Source organism: Temnothorax nylanderi, unplaced genomic scaffold (genome assembly GCF_030848795.1).
Source record: "Temnothorax nylanderi isolate EJ_2023f unplaced genomic scaffold, tnyl_v1.0 TNYL_tig0008_pilon, whole genome shotgun sequence".
In the NCBI taxonomy this organism is placed as follows: Eukaryota; Metazoa; Arthropoda; class Insecta; order Hymenoptera; family Formicidae; genus Temnothorax; species Temnothorax nylanderi.
The window spans coordinates 590,554-609,154 of NW_027249070.1; the positions used below are offsets into that span (position 1 = coordinate 590,554).

General features: G+C 45.7%; 1 protein-coding gene and 1 long non-coding RNA gene across 3 annotated transcripts in view; one reads left to right on the forward strand and one right to left on the reverse strand.

Annotated features, from left to right (window-relative positions):
- Nucleotides 1-1,178: 1,178 nt before the first annotated feature.
- On the reverse strand, nt 1,179-15,059 carry LOC139783509 (uncharacterized). 2 transcript variants are annotated; one of them, XR_011721298.1, is made up of 6 exons: nt 14,684-15,059; nt 14,361-14,411; nt 3,304-3,428; nt 2,922-3,044; nt 1,807-2,662; nt 1,179-1,560 (listed from the first exon to the last, which is right to left on the reverse strand). It is a non-coding gene; the product is annotated as an uncharacterized lncRNA (long non-coding RNA). The 2 variants fall into 2 exon arrangements; XR_011721299.1 differs by lacking the exon at nt 2,922-3,044 and having other exon boundaries at nt 1,180-1,560.
- Nucleotides 15,060-16,526: 1,467 nt separating this feature from the next.
- The window catches only part of LOC139783556 (uncharacterized), a 69,292-nt gene continuing 67,217 nt past the window's right edge, over nt 16,527-18,601 (forward strand). The window contains exon 1 of the mRNA XM_071722732.1: nt 16,527-16,693. The gene's annotated coding sequence lies outside the window, so the exon portion shown is untranslated. The remainder of the gene's footprint in view (nt 16,694-18,601) is intronic.

Genomic DNA, 18,601 nt, shown 5'->3' on the forward strand with positions numbered 1-18,601 from the left:
GGTTAAAAATACTGATTGTCCATTTCTTTGTAATCCATTCTTTTAATTTGGTATTGTAATCAAGTACAGAAAAAAATTTTACTTCGCGTTCTATGAATATTGCGTTATATATAACATAAAATATCTCAATTATATCCCGTGAAAAATTAAAATTTATAATGTAGACGAAATTAAAAAATTAATAATAAAAAATTTCTTAAAAAACCGACCGCGAAAACACAAAGATGCGTTATTATGCATGTTGTTCATGCGGTACGCATCTCGAAAATATATCAAATAAGATATACAGAATAAAATGACGTGAGATCCGAAAAAAAGAAACTTCCCGCACAATTGATATTATAATTGAATATGATAATTAATCAATAACCGTATTGTTATAATTGAATAATTAAATAATTTATACAAATCTTTATTTTACGATTATCGATATAAATGTATCTCGTTATATCTTTCACTTTCTATCAAAATTATTTTGATACATACATTATATATTAATAATATATAATGTAGTCATATATTATCGCAAAACTGAATAATTGTACTATATATCATCAATTCTAAAATAATTAAAAAATTTACAGCGTTTCTCGACAAAATATTTAGAATCTCACGTCATGTTACTTGACTTTATCTAGCATAAAGCCAATTTTTTAATAAAAAATAAATGGATAGGCTACAAAAAATTAGGGTATAATCGATGCTTTGTTAAAATAAATTTTAGTAATAAATAACAATATTATCACGTTTTCTATCAAATAAATTTTAAATATATCTATATATTGCTTCCTTGCATCGATTTACACAATATTTGATCTTGGTTAAATATAGATATGGAAGGGAATAAATGGATATAAATAAAATAAATCCTAACTAACTCAAAATTTTTTCCTATCTATAAATATTTTTTTCTTATAACATCTAACACAATATTTTACTTATTCTTATTTCTTTTATTTAAAAAAAAAATGTTACAAAAATAATTCTTTGAAGAAATCTTTAAAAAAATTTGTATTTCAAAAATCATTACTTTAATTATTACAGTATTATTTTATTTTTTCTCTTGTGTATCGAAAATATTAATTACTAACTCTAGTTTTAAATAGAATTCATCAATATAATAAAATTTCAAAAATTTAATTTATTATGTAAATTTTATTAAGAAATTTTATTTAAAAGTAATTTGTATAGAACGCGGCAGGTTTGTTAACATAATTTGATGAGCTCTCGCGAGCTCGGTGCGTGCGAAGTGTGCGAGTATTTCCTCAAGCACACTGGCACAATAAATCAATAACAATCAATAAATACAACAATAAACAAATGATACCAAGATTAAATATTTGCCATAATCAGTTTTAGCCCATCCATTTTAAGGCAACGGATCTACGAGATGTAATATTTTCATACTATAAATTGTTGTAATTCGACATGTATCGAGATATATTTTTGCTCTATATTTGATTATTCGTAGATTCGCTACCTCAATAAAATAGTTTCTCATTGACTCACCGATTCGATGCGCAACGGGCGGAGTTAGTCGGCCGCGTAGCTACGATGATACTGTAACATATAAACATAAAATTCATATTAAAGAAGCGTTCAAAATGATCAATATTTCAAAAAATAATTTTTACGCGCCTCTAATTCGTCTTTCAATAAAATATTTAGCGATACAATTATCTATTTACCGAAAAAGTTCTTTACAAGAATTGTAGATAATTTCTCTTTCTCTAATTCTTAACTTATCGAGATAAAACAAGCTAAATAAATGAGAATTACATTATGCACATAAGAAATGATACTCACCCCAAAGTTGCTCTGCCGGGGCCCGATGTCTCTCCCAGACCTCCTCCTTCTCTCAGGACGTCAGGCCTCCTCCTCCCGCCGCACAGGACACTCGCGAGAAACACTCGCGGATAATAAACTACAATCGCGCGCGGACTAATTTCAGTAAAAGTCTTTCTCGCGCGATACTGTACGGCACTCCCGTTTAAAAAAGTCTTTTTTAGTCCGATTATTTGATTACGGCACTCCCGAAGCAAACGCGACGAACCGGCTGCGGTTCGTTCATTCAATTAAATCGGCGGACGAGGGGTACGTTAGCTTCCCCGTCTTTGGATTTTTATCCAAGCAGAACAAGAGTTTTGCTTGGGTAAAATCCTCGTACTGGGTACTGGGCCTTCCCACCTCGCTAAGGTCGTACCCCAGGGGAAGGTAGTACTTAAGGAAATACCGTGAAATATAAAAGCTGGTAATATATATATATAAAATCAAGTTATCGATTTTCTACCACAGATTTTTCGTACAAATTTGAAAGAGTCGCGACGCCGATTGCCCCGATTCGTTCCGCGTTCATCACTCTGCGTTGCGTTAATGACGACGAAATGTTGGAAGATCTTGACGCCAGATACTACGCGAATCAAGTGGACGGTTAGTAAAGACTAAAGACACGCAGTTGATTAATCAAAAACACAATCAAAATTAAATATCGCACGCACAGTACGGTATCGAGCACGTAAATCTCGCGAATGTAAAACTGTACTATTAATACTTTGCACAACTTTGATGCCTCTCCCAGGCCTCCACTTTCTCTCACGCTGCTCGGGGTGTCCCTCGTGTTCCCTCGATGCGAAGCTGATGCTCCTTCCTGCGTGGATATTTTCTGTAACATAAAAATAAACAAATCGATTAAATAATTGTCACGCGCATCGAACATCTTATTCGTTATTCCGATTAATGTTTTCCTAAATTACTTCTTCGAAAAAAGTCTCTACGTTAGAATCAACTTGAATCAAATTTTTTGATTTATTTCTTTTAACTAATTTATATTCCGAAACACGGTTTAATGTAGCAACTAAATAAAAACAAACGATAAAAGAGATTCTATAATATCTTTAGAAAAAATAAAAAATAACACTTACCAGAAGTGTTAGTACGCCGATGCCCGATGCCTCTCCTAGGCCTCCACCTCCTCTCAAGCTGCTCGAGATGTCCATCGTGTTCCCTCGATGCGAGGCTGATGGTCCTTCCAGCGTGGATATTTTCTGTAACATATAAATAATCGAATCGATTAAATAATTGTCACGCGCATCGAACATCTTATTCGTTATTCAGATTAATGTTTTCCTAAATTACTTCTTCGAAAAAAGTCTCTATGGTAGAATCAACTTGAATCAAATTTTTCAAATTATTTCTTTTTACTAATTTATATTTCGAAACACGGTTTAATGTAGCAACTAAATAAGGATAAACGAAAAGAGGGATTCTATAATATCTTTAGAAAAAATAAAAAGTAACACTTACCAGAAGTGTTGGTACGCCGATGCCCGATGCCTATCCTAGGCCTCCTCCTCCTCTCAGGCTGCTCGGGATGTCAGCTTCGCAAAATTCCCTCGCTGCTCCGATGTCATCTTCTGCGTCGTTATTTTCTGAAACATTCAAATGAACGATTCGATTAAGTAACTTTGTAAGCGTGGTGTCGTTCCGCAGACAACGCGACGCGATAACTTACACGCCTAACTTTCTAAGCGTGGGGTGTCGTGCCGCAGGCAACGCGACGCGATAACTTACACGCCTAACTTTCTAAGGCGCGGCAGACACGCGGCGAACCGTATAAGCGAAGCGTACTGTCTCGCGGCGCGGAGACACGCGGCGGACCGTATGAGCGAGCGAACGGTATAAATGTCCCGCGGCGCGGCGGGGGGACACGCGACGGACCGTATGAGCGAGCGAACGGTATAAATGTCCCGCGGCGCGGCGGGGGGACACGCGACGGACCGTATGAGCGAGCGAACGGTATAAATGTCCCGCGGCGCGGCGGGGGGACACGCGACGGACCGTATGAGCGAGCGAACGGTATAAATGTCCCGCGGCGCGGCGGGGGGACACGCGACGGACCGTATGAGCGAGCGAACGGTATAAATGTCCCGCGGCGCGGCGGGGGGACACGCGACGGACCGTATGAGCGAGCGAACGGTATAAATGTCCCGCGGCGCGGCGGGGGGACACGCGACGGACCGTATGAGCGAGCGAACGGTATAAATGTCCCGCGGCGCGGCGGGGGGACACGCGACGGACCGTATGAGCGAGCGAACGGTATAAATGTCCCGCGGCGCGGCGGGGGGACACGCGACGGACCGTATGAGCGAGCGAACGGTATAAATGTCCCGCGGCGCGGCGGGGGGACACGCGACGGACCGTATGAGCGAGCGAACGGTATAAATGTCCCGCGGCGCGGCGGGGGGACACGCGACGGACCGTATGAGCGAGCGAACGGTATAAATGTCCCGCGGCGCGGCGGGGGGACACGCGACGGACCGTATGAGCGAGCGAACGGTATAAATGTCCCGCGGCGCGGCGGGGGGACACGCGACGGACCGTATGAGCGAGCGAACGGTATAAATGTCCCGCGGCGCGGCGGGGGGACACGCGACGGACCGTATGAGCGAGCGAACGGTATAAATGTCCCGCGGCGCGGCGGGGGGACACGCGACGGACCGTATGAGCGAGCGAACGGTATAAATGTCCCGCGGCGCGGCGGGGGGACACGCGACGGACCGTATGAGCGAGCGAACGGTATAAATGTCCCGCGGCGCGGCGGGGGGACACGCGACGGACCGTATGAGCGAGCGAACGGTATAAATGTCCCGCGGCGCGGCGGGGGGACACGCGACGGACCGTATGAGCGAGCGAACGGTATAAATGTCCCGCGGCGCGGCGGGGGGACACGCGACGGACCGTACGAGCGAGCGAACGGTATAAATGTCCCGCGGCGCGGCGGGGGGACACGCGACGGACCGTATGAGCGAGCGAACGGTATAAATGTCCCGCGGCGCGGCGGGGGGACACGCGACGGACCGTATGAGCGAGCGAACGGTATAAATGTCCCGCGGCGCGGCGGGGGGACACGCGACGGACCGTACGAGCGAGCGAACGGTATAAATGTCCCGCGGCGCGGCGGGGGGACACGCGACGGACCGTACGAGCGAGCGAACGGTATAAATGTCCCGCGGCGCGGCGGGGGGACACGCGACGGACCGTACGAGCGAGCGAACGGTATAAATGTCCCGCGGCGCGGCGGGGGGACACGCGACGGACCGTACGAGCGAGCGAACGGTATAAATGTCCCGCGGCGCGGCGGGGGGACACGCGACGGACCGTACGAGCGAGCGAACGGTATAAATGTCCCGCGGCGCGGCGGGGGGACACGCGACGGACCGTACGAGCGAGCGAACGGTATAAATGTCCCGCGGCGCGGCGGGGGGACACGCGACGGACCGTACGAGCGAGCGAACGGTATAAATGTCCCGCGGCGCGGCGGGGGGACACGCGACGGACCGTACGAGCGAGCGAACGGTATAAATGTCCCGCGGCGCGGCGGGGGGACACGCGACGGACCGTACGAGCGAGCGAACGGTATAAATGTCCCGCGGCGCGGCGGGGGGACACGCGACGGACCGTACGAGCGAGCGAACGGTATAAATGTCCCGCGGCGCGGCGGGGGGACACGCGACGGACCGTACGAGCGAGCGAACGGTATAAATGTCCCGCGGCGCGGCGGGGGGACACGCGACGGACCGTACGAGCGAGCGAACGGTATAAATGTCCCGCGGCGCGGCGGGGGGACACGCGACGGACCGTACGAGCGAGCGAACGGTATAAATGTCCCGCGGCGCGGCGGGGGGACACGCGACGGACCGTACGAGCGAGCGAACGGTATAAATGTCCCGCGGCGCGGCGGGGGGACACGCGACGGACCGTACGAGCGAGCGAACGGTATAAATGTCCCGCGGCGCGGCGGGGGGACACGCGACGGACCGTACGAGCGAGCGAACGGTATAAATGTCCCGCGGCGCGGCGGGGGGACACGCGACGGACCGTACGAGCGAGCGAACGGTATAAATGTCCCGCGGCGCGGCGGGGGGACACGCGACGGACCGTACGAGCGAGCGAACGGTATAAATGTCCCGCGGCGCGGCGGGGGGACACGCGACGGACCGTACGAGCGAGCGAACGGTATAAATGTCCCGCGGCGCGGCGGGGGGACACGCGACGGACCGTACGAGCGAGCGAACGGTATAAATGTCCCGCGGCGCGGCGGGGGGACACGCGACGGACCGTACGAGCGAGCGAACGGTATAAATGTCCCGCGGCGCGGCGGGGGGACACGCGACGGACCGTACGAGCGAGCGAACGGTATAAATGTCCCGCGGCGCGGCGGGGGGACACGCGACGGACCGTACGAGCGAGCGAACGGTATAAATGTCCCGCGGCGCGGCGGGGGGACACGCGACGGACCGTACGAGCGAGCGAACGGTATAAATGTCCCGCGGCGCGGCGGGGGGACACGCGACGGACCGTACGAGCGAGCGAACGGTATAAATGTCCCGCGGCGCGGCGGGGGGACACGCGACGGACCGTACGAGCGAGCGAACGGTATAAATGTCCCGCGGCGCGGCGGGGGGACACGCGACGGACCGTACGAGCGAGCGAACGGTATAAATGTCCCGCGGCGCGGCGGGGGGACACGCGACGGACCGTACGAGCGAGCGAACGGTATAAATGTCCCGCGGCGCGGCGGGGGGACACGCGACGGACCGTACGAGCGAGCGAACGGTATAAATGTCCCGCGGCGCGGCGGGGGGACACGCGACGGACCGTACGAGCGAGCGAACGGTATAAATGTCCCGCGGCGCGGCGGGGGGACACGCGACGGACCGTACGAGCGAGCGAACGGTATAAATGTCCCGCGGCGCGGCGGGGGGACACGCGACGGACCGTACGAGCGAGCGAACGGTATAAATGTCCCGCGGCGCGGCGGGGGGACACGCGACGGACCGTACGAGCGAGCGAACGGTATAAATGTCCCGCGGCGCGGCGGGGGGACACGCGACGGACCGTACGAGCGAGCGAACGGTATAAATGTCCCGCGGCGCGGCGGGGGGACACGCGACGGACCGTACGAGCGAGCGAACGGTATAAATGTCCCGCGGCGCGGCGGGGGGACACGCGACGGACCGTACGAGCGAGCGAACGGTATAAATGTCCCGCGGCGCGGCGGGGGGACACGCGACGGACCGTACGAGCGAGCGAACGGTATAAATGTCCCGCGGCGCGGCGGGGGGACACGCGACGGACCGTACGAGCGAGCGAACGGTATAAATGTCCCGCGGCGCGGCGGGGGGACACGCGACGGACCGTACGAGCGAGCGAACGGTATAAATGTCCCGCGGCGCGGCGGGGGGACACGCGACGGACCGTACGAGCGAGCGAACGGTATAAATGTCCCGCGGCGCGGCGGGGGGACACGCGACGGACCGTACGAGCGAGCGAACGGTATAAATGTCCCGCGGCGCGGCGGGGGGACACGCGACGGACCGTACGAGCGAGCGAACGGTATAAATGTCCCGCGGCGCGGCGGGGGGACACGCGACGGACCGTACGAGCGAGCGAACGGTATAAATGTCCCGCGGCGCGGCGGGGGGACACGCGACGGACCGTACGAGCGAGCGAACGGTATAAATGTCCCGCGGCGCGGCGGGGGGACACGCGACGGACCGTACGAGCGAGCGAACGGTATAAATGTCCCGCGGCGCGGCGGGGGGACACGCGACGGACCGTACGAGCGAGCGAACGGTATAAATGTCCCGCGGCGCGGCGGGGGGACACGCGACGGACCGTACGAGCGAGCGAACGGTATAAATGTCCCGCGGCGCGGCGGGGGGACACGCGACGGACCGTACGAGCGAGCGAACGGTATAAATGTCCCGCGGCGCGGCGGGGGGACACGCGACGGACCGTACGAGCGAGCGAACGGTATAAATGTCCCGCGGCGCGGCGGGGGGACACGCGACGGACCGTACGAGCGAGCGAACGGTATAAATGTCCCGCGGCGCGGCGGGGGGACACGCGACGGACCGTACGAGCGAGCGAACGGTATAAATGTCCCGCGGCGCGGCGGGGGGACACGCGACGGACCGTACGAGCGAGCGAACGGTATAAATGTCCCGCGGCGCGGCGGGGGGACACGCGACGGACCGTACGAGCGAGCGAACGGTATAAATGTCCCGCGGCGCGGCGGGGGGACACGCGACGGACCGTACGAGCGAGCGAACGGTATAAATGTCCCGCGGCGCGGCGGGGGGACACGCGACGGACCGTACGAGCGAGCGAACGGTATAAATGTCCCGCGGCGCGGCGGGGGGACACGCGACGGACCGTACGAGCGAGCGAACGGTATAAATGTCCCGCGGCGCGGCGGGGGGACACGCGACGGACCGTACGAGCGAGCGAACGGTATAAATGTCCCGCGGCGCGGCGGGGGGACACGCGACGGACCGTACGAGCGAGCGAACGGTATAAATGTCCCGCGGCGCGGCGGGGGGACACGCGACGGACCGTACGAGCGAGCGAACGGTATAAATGTCCCGCGGCGCGGCGGGGGGACACGCGACGGACCGTACGAGCGAGCGAACGGTATAAATGTCCCGCGGCGCGGCGGGGGGACACGCGACGGACCGTACGAGCGAGCGAACGGTATAAATGTCCCGCGGCGCGGCGGGGGGACACGCGACGGACCGTACGAGCGAGCGAACGGTATAAATGTCCCGCGGCGCGGCGGGGGGACACGCGACGGACCGTACGAGCGAGCGAACGGTATAAATGTCCCGCGGCGCGGCGGGGGGACACGCGACGGACCGTACGAGCGAGCGAACGGTATAAATGTCCCGCGGCGCGGCGGGGGGACACGCGACGGACCGTACGAGCGAGCGAACGGTATAAATGTCCCGCGGCGCGGCGGGGGGACACGCGACGGACCGTACGAGCGAGCGAACGGTATAAATGTCCCGCGGCGCGGCGGGGGGACACGCGACGGACCGTACGAGCGAGCGAACGGTATAAATGTCCCGCGGCGCGGCGGGGGGACACGCGACGGACCGTACGAGCGAGCGAACGGTATAAATGTCCCGCGGCGCGGCGGGGGGACACGCGACGGACCGTACGAGCGAGCGAACGGTATAAATGTCCCGCGGCGCGGCGGGGGGACACGCGACGGACCGTACGAGCGAGCGAAGCGTATATAAACGTCCCGCGGCGCGGAGGGACGCGCGACGGACCGTATAAGCGAAGCGTAATGTCTCGCGGCGGCAGACAACGCGACGGGAGCGCCGGACCCCATTGTACCCTTCACTCCCAGCGAACTGGGAGGAGGGTACGGTGTGCTCGTAGACCCTGTACCTCCCCACCGGGCCCTCCCTTCGGTAAAGCCGAAGGTACTGCCCCAGTGGATCGTTGATACAGGGAGCCCTCTCACCACGGCAAGGTGGCACACCACGAGAGGGACATTTTTTACACGCTTAACTTTATCCGTTGTCCTACCTACCCGTATTACAATTTAGTATTTGTTAATCCATACCTCAAAGTGATCACTTGAGATTTGCGAAACGTAGAATTGAGAGTTATAACGTGCGCGATTGGAATTTAATTGGGGATGGGGATTTTCCAATCTCGCACATATGCGAGAAAATATAAAGAAAATAGTCCTACTTTGGGCAAATAAACTGGGCAAGAAAAATTCCTTCAATGCCGGCTGATTAACAGCGCCGGTAGACGATTATAATGTTGCGGTCGATTACGAATCGTTGCGATCGTTAATAAGCGCGCGTTAATCATATCGGAAAAAAATAAACAACCACGTTGGATCGTTAATAAAATCTTAATTAAGTGACTTAATTTTGCTTTTAATTTTACAATGATACGCGTAATTAATGTATTCGTCCAAGAATTAATACACAGCAGCAATGGAAAGTAAAACAGAATTATATTATCAAGAAATGAAAGAATTTTATGTTAATCGCGTTCTAATAAAAATCGTCGTGATTATATCTCACAATTAATCACAAATATCTGGATTTCAATAGTACAATGTAGAAACACGAGACAACAGAAATTTAAAAATTAATCGATGACTCGATCAATCAATTATTTATTAATGAATGGACAAACAATGTTTGGTATAAAAGTATAAACCGAATCGCGAACCGAACCGTGAACCGAATCACGAATCGTTACTTAATCTCACTTTAGATATCAATTGAGATATTCAGACTAAATGACGTGAGATCCAAAGGGATTAATAATTTCTCCATATAATTAATATCGCAATCAATATAATGAATTCATCAAGTTCTTACGCTGTAACATTTGTCTTTACAAATTCTTATATACATATTTATATAAATATTTCGTTATTATAACGCAAATTGTTATCAAATTTATATTTATAATATGACATATCAAAAATACATATATCTACGATTATATTATATATTTTAATGTAATATAATTGATATGAAAACTATCAATTTTGAGATAATTCTACATGAAAAATGATTCTGTCCCGCAATAAAATATTCACTGGATCTCACGTTATTTTATTTTGTTTTTTTTATACAAAGCCAAGCTACATATGGATAGACTATAAATATCGTCCAAGACTATAAATACGATTAACACTTTTTAGTGTGATCTATATATGTATGTACAATAAGGTTCATGTGGAAATTATGCAACGTGAATCAAAATATCTTTTGGTCTTTTTCATTTGTAATGCATGCACATTGAATTTATTAATACATTTTGCTTCTTTGCACCAATTTATGTAATATTTAATCCTGGAGGAATATTTGGAATAGGGAGAAAGAAAGAGAGAGAAAAAAGAAAATGAAGAAACACATTTAAATTTTCTTATTTATATAATCAATTAATTTATTTTATTTTATTAAACCTATCTGTACTCCATCTACAGATACTTATAGCTTTTATTATTTCTTAATTCCATAATTGTAATTAAACTATCTATTGTCTATCTATAAAAAATTATTTTCTATTTATTTCAATTGTATATAAAAAATATAAATATTTTAAAAATTTTTATTCTACACGAAAAATAAAAGTCACAAAAAACTTAAATAAAATCTTATATTCGAAAAACGTTATAAAACTTTATTTTAGTTCTTTGTCTTTTTCTGTATTTCTTAATAATTTTAAAAATAAATTTAAAAAATGTAATTAATGTAATAAATCTAAATAATTGATTTTAATATTGCACAAGAAACTAATATCTTTATATATAATAAAATATACATCACCATCATCGTTACTTATTACTCGTGTCCGAGCGTGGTGACTTCTCTTCATATACATGTGTTGCACACGTAGATTATACACATTGTATATGGGACCTACAGTTTAAGTAACGCCGATTCCGAACGGCTATGTTTTTTTCAGAGAAGTGTTCGTGGCAAGAATACTCTTCGGTGGTTTGCCATTGCCTTCCGAGAGGAGAACGAGCGAATAAAATTTTTCTAGCTCTACCGGGAATCGAACCCGGGACCTTTGGGCTCAATAGACCAGTGCGCTGTCTACTAGGCCATGCTCGTCCTCAATAAAATATACACAGAGAAAAAATAATGTTGTATCAACAGCATTAGTCTAATTGGAAATAATCTTGTTTTATTTTATTAAAACAAAAGCATAATGTATTGAATTAACAAGATTATTTCCAATTAGACTCAGGCTGTTGATACAACATTATTTTTTTCTCCGTGTATATTTGCCAAAGAATATAGCCGGGTTTGTATGGGAAATCTGCCCCCGCGGCTTTTTCGATTTGCACTTGGGGGATCGATTTGACATTAAATAAAAATAATTCAGCTAAACTTTTAGCTCTTTATCTCAAACGATTTTCGAGATTTTCAAGAAAACCACTTTTTTCGATTTTATTTTTTTTTCAATAGTAAAATTCAAAATTAATGAATGGTGATTTTTTTTCTAATTCTTAGGAGTAAAAGGGATGAAAAAACACTTTCATTATGAATCTCAGGTGGAAAGCCGATTTTTAAGAACAGAAATAAAACTATAATCATTTTTTTTACCGTGTTATTTAAAAGTGTCCACCGCCAAACTTTGTCAGAAAATGTCTTCTATACTCCTTTACACTCAGAAATTTTTTCATTTTTTTTGAAGTGGTGGAACATTATGAAAAAAAATAAAAACTAATTTTTTTTTCAAAATCTTGCGTTTGAACGCATTAAAACTCTTATATTGCTAGAGAAATATATAGAAAATAATTTTTCAACTGAAAAAACACAACTTACTTACAAAAATAAAGAAATTAATAAATTAAGAAATGCATTACTTCAAAAAATAAAGGACATTAAAAATTTTCTTTTTCACGCAAAAATTCATAGAAATAAAAAAATATAATGTTTCTGTACTATTGGCAATAATTTTATACCGTTAATAAATAAAAATGAAAATTCTTATTTGATAAGTTATACTATATTATTTATTTTTAACAATACGTATCATCAATTATTTACATTCAATGAAATGATTTCACATTAGATATATATAAAAAAGACTGTTTTGAATAACGTCGGTTAGTCTTCGTCACTGTCTTCATTCACTACAGCATTAACTTTTTCATTTATAAACAGACGACTCAATATTTCGGCAGGTCTTATTATTTTAGCCAAATATCGAGCGTAAGAAAGATAATATATGAAAGCTGCAATGTGAGAGCAGCACCCTACAGTACGCCTACCATTAGCACAATCACAACAATATCGACTAATCCCAGAGATCTTATTCTTATCTGGCTGATAATCAACAAAACAACGGTATGTTTTTGAGTTAATATGCCGAGACCTTACTTGTAGTTTAATAATATTAGGTTTTATTTTCACATACTGAAGTGTTATTGTTCCGTCTTCATTCATCATCTCAGCTAAGTAAGACACAGCTTGAGACATTTGATATGACCCCGTAAAAAAAATCTTCAGATCTTGTTCTGTTAACTCGGAAAAATCTGTCAAATCGTCTGAAGTTATCGTACTAATATTATTAAACTACAAGTAAGGTCTCGGCATATTAACTCAAAAACATACCGTTGTTTTGTTGATTATCAGCCAGATAAGAATAAGATCTCTGGGATTAGTCGATATTGTTGTGATTGTGCTAATGGTAGGCGTACTGTAGGGTGCTGCTCTCACATTGCAGCTATCATATATTATCTTTCTTACGCTCGATATTTGGCTAAAATAATAAGACCTGCCGAAATATTGAGTCGTCTGTTTATAAATGAAAAAGTTAATGCTGTAGTGAATGAAGACAGTGACGAAGACTAACCGACGTTATTCAAAACAGTCTTTTTTATATATATCTAATGTGAAATCATTTCATTGAATGTAAATAATTGATGATACGTATTGTTAAAAATAAATAATATAGTATAACTTATCAAATAAGAATTTTCATTTTTATTTATTAACGGTATAAAATTATTGCCAATAGTACAGAAACATTATATTTTTTTATTTCTATGAATTTTTGCGTAAAAAAGAAAATTTTTAACGTCAATTCAAAAATTTTTAATGTCCTTTATTTTTTGAAGTAATGCATTTCTTAATTTTTTAAATATTTTTGTAAGTAAGTTGTGTTTTTTCAGTTGAAAAATTATTTTCTATATATTTCTCTAGCAATATAAGAGTTTTAATGCGTTCAAACGCAAGATTTTGAAAAAAAAATTAGTTTTTATTTTTTTTCATAATGTTCCACCACTTCAAAAAAAATGAAAAAATTTCTGAGTGTAAAGGAGTATAGAAGACATTTTCTGACAAAGTTTGGCGGTGGACACTTTTAAATAACACGGTAAAAAAAATGATTATAGTTTTATTTCTGTTCTTAAAAATCGGCTTTCCACCTGAGATTCATAATGAAAGTGTTTTTTCATCCCTTTTACTCCTAAGAATTAGAAAAAAAATCACCATTCATTAATTTTGAATTTTACTATTGAAAAAAAAATAAAATCGAAAAAAGTGGTTTTTTTGAAAATCTCGAAAATCGTTTGAGATAAAGAGCTAAAAGTTTAGCTGAATTATTTTTATTTAATGTCAAATCGATCCCCCAAGTGCAAATCGAAAAAGCCGCGGGGGCAGATTTCCCATACAAACCCGGCTATATTCTTTAAATAATTTCCTATAAATTTCAGGCGACTGGTATACTTCGCATGTTCTGCGATACAAATAACATTAGATGCATTAATAAATAATGCATCGACATAACGTATGTGCTTATGGATGCATTCTCCCGTAAGCACAATAAATCGATAAATAATGATGATGCTCCAGGATTAATTACTAGCCTAGTCTGATCTAGTCTATCCATTTTAGAGCAACGAATTTGTAAGAAGTCGCATTTATCTATAGTACTATTATATGGATACAATACATAAATATATCTAATATAGGTCTCACAAATTCGTTACCCCATACTATTGTAAAAAATTCGTCACTCACCGATCCGATGCGCAACGGGCGGAGTAATTCGGCCACGTAACTACGATGATACTGTAACAAAAACGAAAGATATAAATTAAAGAGGCGCTGAAAATGATAAATGTTTCAAAAAATACACATAATTTTACGCGCATCTAAATTCGTCTTTCAATTAGATTCACTGATATAATTATCTATTTTCCGGAAAAAATATTTACAAAAATAAATTTTTATAAAATTTTAAATAATTTCTTTTTTTCTAATTAGTTTTAGCTTATTGAAATAAAACTCCGAATAAATGAGGAAAAACTATTAATTTTATGCAGATAAAAGATGATACTTACCCCAAGGTTGCTCCGCCGGGGCCCGATGTCTCTCTCAGACCTCCTCCTCCTCTCAGAACGTCAGGCCTCCTTCTTTCACCGCACAGGACACTCGCGAGAAACACTCGCGGATAATAAACTACAATCGCGCGCGGACTAATTTAAGTAAAAGTCTTTCTCGCGCGATACTGTACGGCACTCCCGTCTAAAAAAGTCCTTTAGTCCGATTACTTGAACGGCACTCCCGAAGCAAACGCGACGAACCGGCTGCGGTTCGTTCATTCAATTAAATCGGCGGACGAGGGTACGTTAGCTTCCCCGTCTTTAGATTTTTATCCAAGCAGAACGAGAGTTTTGCTTGGGTAAAATCCTCGTACTGGGTACTGGGCCTTCCCACCTCGCCAAGGTCGTACCCCAGGGGAAGGTAGTACTTAAGGAAGTACCGTGAAATATAAAAGCTGGTAATATATATATAAAATCAAGTTATCGATTTTCTACCATAGATTTTTCGTACAAATTTGAAAGAGTCGCGACGCCGATTGCCTCGATTCGTTCCGCGTTTATCACTCTGCGTTGCGTTAATGACGACGAAATGTTGGAAGATCTTGACACGAGATACTACGCGAATCAAGTGAACGGTTAGTAAAGACTAAAGACACGCAGTTGATTAATCAAAAACACAATCAAAATTAAATATCGCACGCACAGTACGGTATCGAGCGGCGCGCACGTAAATCTCGCGAATGTAAAAAACTGTACTATTAATACTTTGCACAACGAGGAGTCGCGACTGCGTGGGCCGTTAACTTACGCTTACGCGTCACGAAATATACGAAAATATACGAAATATTAATGAACGAGCGTTGTATCACAGCGTACTATTACTTGAATCACTTACTTGAATCACGATGCGATTTCAGGTTGTCACTCGGCAGTCGGCCCTCCTCCCGCTCTTCGAGAAGAATCGGAGATAATCGCACGACAATTTCGGCACAGCGTTCAAAGCACGACACGAGAATCACGAGATATGCCGCGTAAATGAATGCCACATTCCGCACATTCGAGAGTCTAGAGTCCAGACATATGGCGGGGCGGGACGAGCGATTATCGCCCACGAATATCACGAAACTACAAATCACTCACAATTGCCGTACCTTCGCCTCGAGTGCCTCGACGTCTCCGTCTCGAGCGAGCGAGCGATTCGCGCGACACATTCATTCACGACACTTGATACACTTGCGAAATTATTGAGCGCGTCGTCGATTATTCCCGCGGAACGAGGAGCAGGAGTGCCAATCGCACGAACGAGCGCGTTCCGAATAACAGCACCCACGGCACGGAGCACGGAGCACGGAGCACGGAGCACGGAGCACAAACACACTTGACACCTGTTCGAAATTTATCGGGAGAATAACTGAATAATATCCGCAGGTGACGGTATTCGACGAAAACAAGTATCAAGGCCGTCTCGCCGATAGAAACAACCGTCCGCGCCCCGACTTTGAACGTACGCTGCTCCGAAATCGACGGATTCATTCAATGGTCGCGCGCCTGCCGTCAGTGCCGTCTAGTACGACTGAACAATGGTAACGCGCCGCGCCGCGCCGCGGCGTCGCGGCTACTGCGCCGGCGGCGACGGCGGCGGCGGCGGCGGCGGCGGCGGCGGCGGCGGCGGCGGCGGCGAGAGCCGAGAGCGGCCGAACGTGATTGGCCGGATTCGGGGGCTCGACTCGCGCGCGCGCAAGTAATACGTTACTCGTTCAACATCGATACGATACGCAACGAAAAGTGGCGAGAAGTTATCGCTCGTGTTTCTTTCTCGTGAACGCAAAGAAATCCGGTTACAGGTGTGTGTGTGTGTGTTGCAAGCTGAACGTACGTCGAATATTCCGTTCCTTCTCGTGTCGACTGCAACGGAGTGGGACGCCTTCGCTGGGCGAAATGAACGCCGAACGCCGTGCTGGACGCCGCGCCGTACGTATCACCCTCCCGACTGTGATTTGGCGGATCTTCTGCAGTACTCCGCGATCGGTGAGTGAATTGTGCATGAGAGACAAAATGATTCGAAGCGCGATACATCCGAATCTAATGGAATCGTTGTTCCGCGTGTCGCAGTGAAACGATAACCTCGGAATTCACGTCTCCTGTCTCCGTTTCGATTTCTTCGAATGAGTGAATCGCGCGCCGGGAAGACGCTTTAATGAATAGCTTGAACCTCTCGTTAAGTGCGAGAATTAATAATTAATTAAGTGATGATCGAAGAGAGCGATCGCGCGTTTGCGGTTTGACGTTCGCACTTTGCTTTTCGCGATCGCAAACGATCGTGAACGAGGGAGCGAGCTTGCTTCGAAATGCTTATGTGCAAGCTGAAATGTGCATCCACGAATACAATTCCGTTTTTTCTTCAAAAACAGACACGTAATTCGCTCGTTCATGTAATTCGTTACGTTTACAAACGTTTCAAATTTATTTGTATGTGCTTTTTTATTCTTCTTAACTTCTATACTTTATAGAAAATTGACATTAAATTGTATCGTTTGTAAAAATTTCATCGCGATGGTTCTTGACGCACGGTGATCACGCGCATGCATAAAATACGATAAACCGTCGTCGTCAAGATACTTAAAAATTATCGAACATTCTCTGTTGCTTGTTCTCCAAATATTATTCGTTTTGCTTACGAAATTTTCCATAAAGGCCTATTGTCTCGTATTCGGATTTTTAAATTAATAGGAGATAACATATCTTTTATTTGAAATAACCCAGACAGCACGTACAAAAGCGGGGACATAAGACGTCTAAAAGACATCTTTTAGACATTTTTTAGATGTCTTACGAAAAAATGGCTAAAAGACGTCTTATGTCCCGATTTTGGACATTGTGCTGTCTAGGAAGTGTGAAAGTGAAAGAAGAGAAAAAGTGAGAGAGGGAGAGAGGGCTATTAGATATTTAACATATAATATAAATATATAAAATAAGTTACTATTTATCGATACATGTAACATATAAATATTAAACTGATCCTCAGCCAATTACAATCGAGAATCCTCGAGAACGAATAGACCGCCGTTGTAAAACTCTCGATGGTAATTGTTTTATTACGCTTCTCTGTGGGTACATCGTCTTTAGCCAGTTTAGCCTGTATCAGAGAGAAGCCTGAGAGAGGCCATTCCGGCTTTTTTCGTAGGACCATCGAAAGCCTCTGTACGCTACCGCCAATACATTCATTTTCGAAATTGGTACTACATAGCCACGTTCATTTTCCGACACTGCCGATAAAACATCATCCTGGTACGCATCCGCGCTGGAATTAGTGGCCTCTCAGGCTTCTCTCTGCTAAGACGTTCTTGAACAGTTCTTGAGATGTCGAAGCGCGCAGCACTAGATGTCGCAGATATGATCGCAAGTTGGAAGACTTCGATTACAAGTGCGGGCAAAGCAGAAATGATTTTATTTTACGTATAAAATAATACTTGTGCTTGCTCATTGTAAAATCCAAGACTCCAATAGTAGTTTTAACAGAGATACCGAATGTAATTAGTAATATTAAAATCGATTACGCAGATTCTTTCGTGATTTAATTAAAGAAATGCCAAGACTTCTTTCGATCGCATAATAACCGCACTTGTTTTAACGCTACTTATAAATTTTCTTAATTTTGCCGGATATAAGATTAAGAGACTTAAAAACAGATCCAGCTATAAATCATTTTCTTAATCGCTCATTATGATTGAATCACCATGCATTTCTTCCGTAACGATTTAGTTTACGATTAAGTAGATCCGTCAATCGATTGACGACTCGGTCGATCGAGCCGCAATATTCACTCCACGCCTGCTTAAGAAGTCGAACCACTTACCAATAGCTATCAAGGCCACTCACTCGATTATTCGCGTTTCTTGTGAACTGAATTTAAAGTCATACAGAATAGCGCGTGCA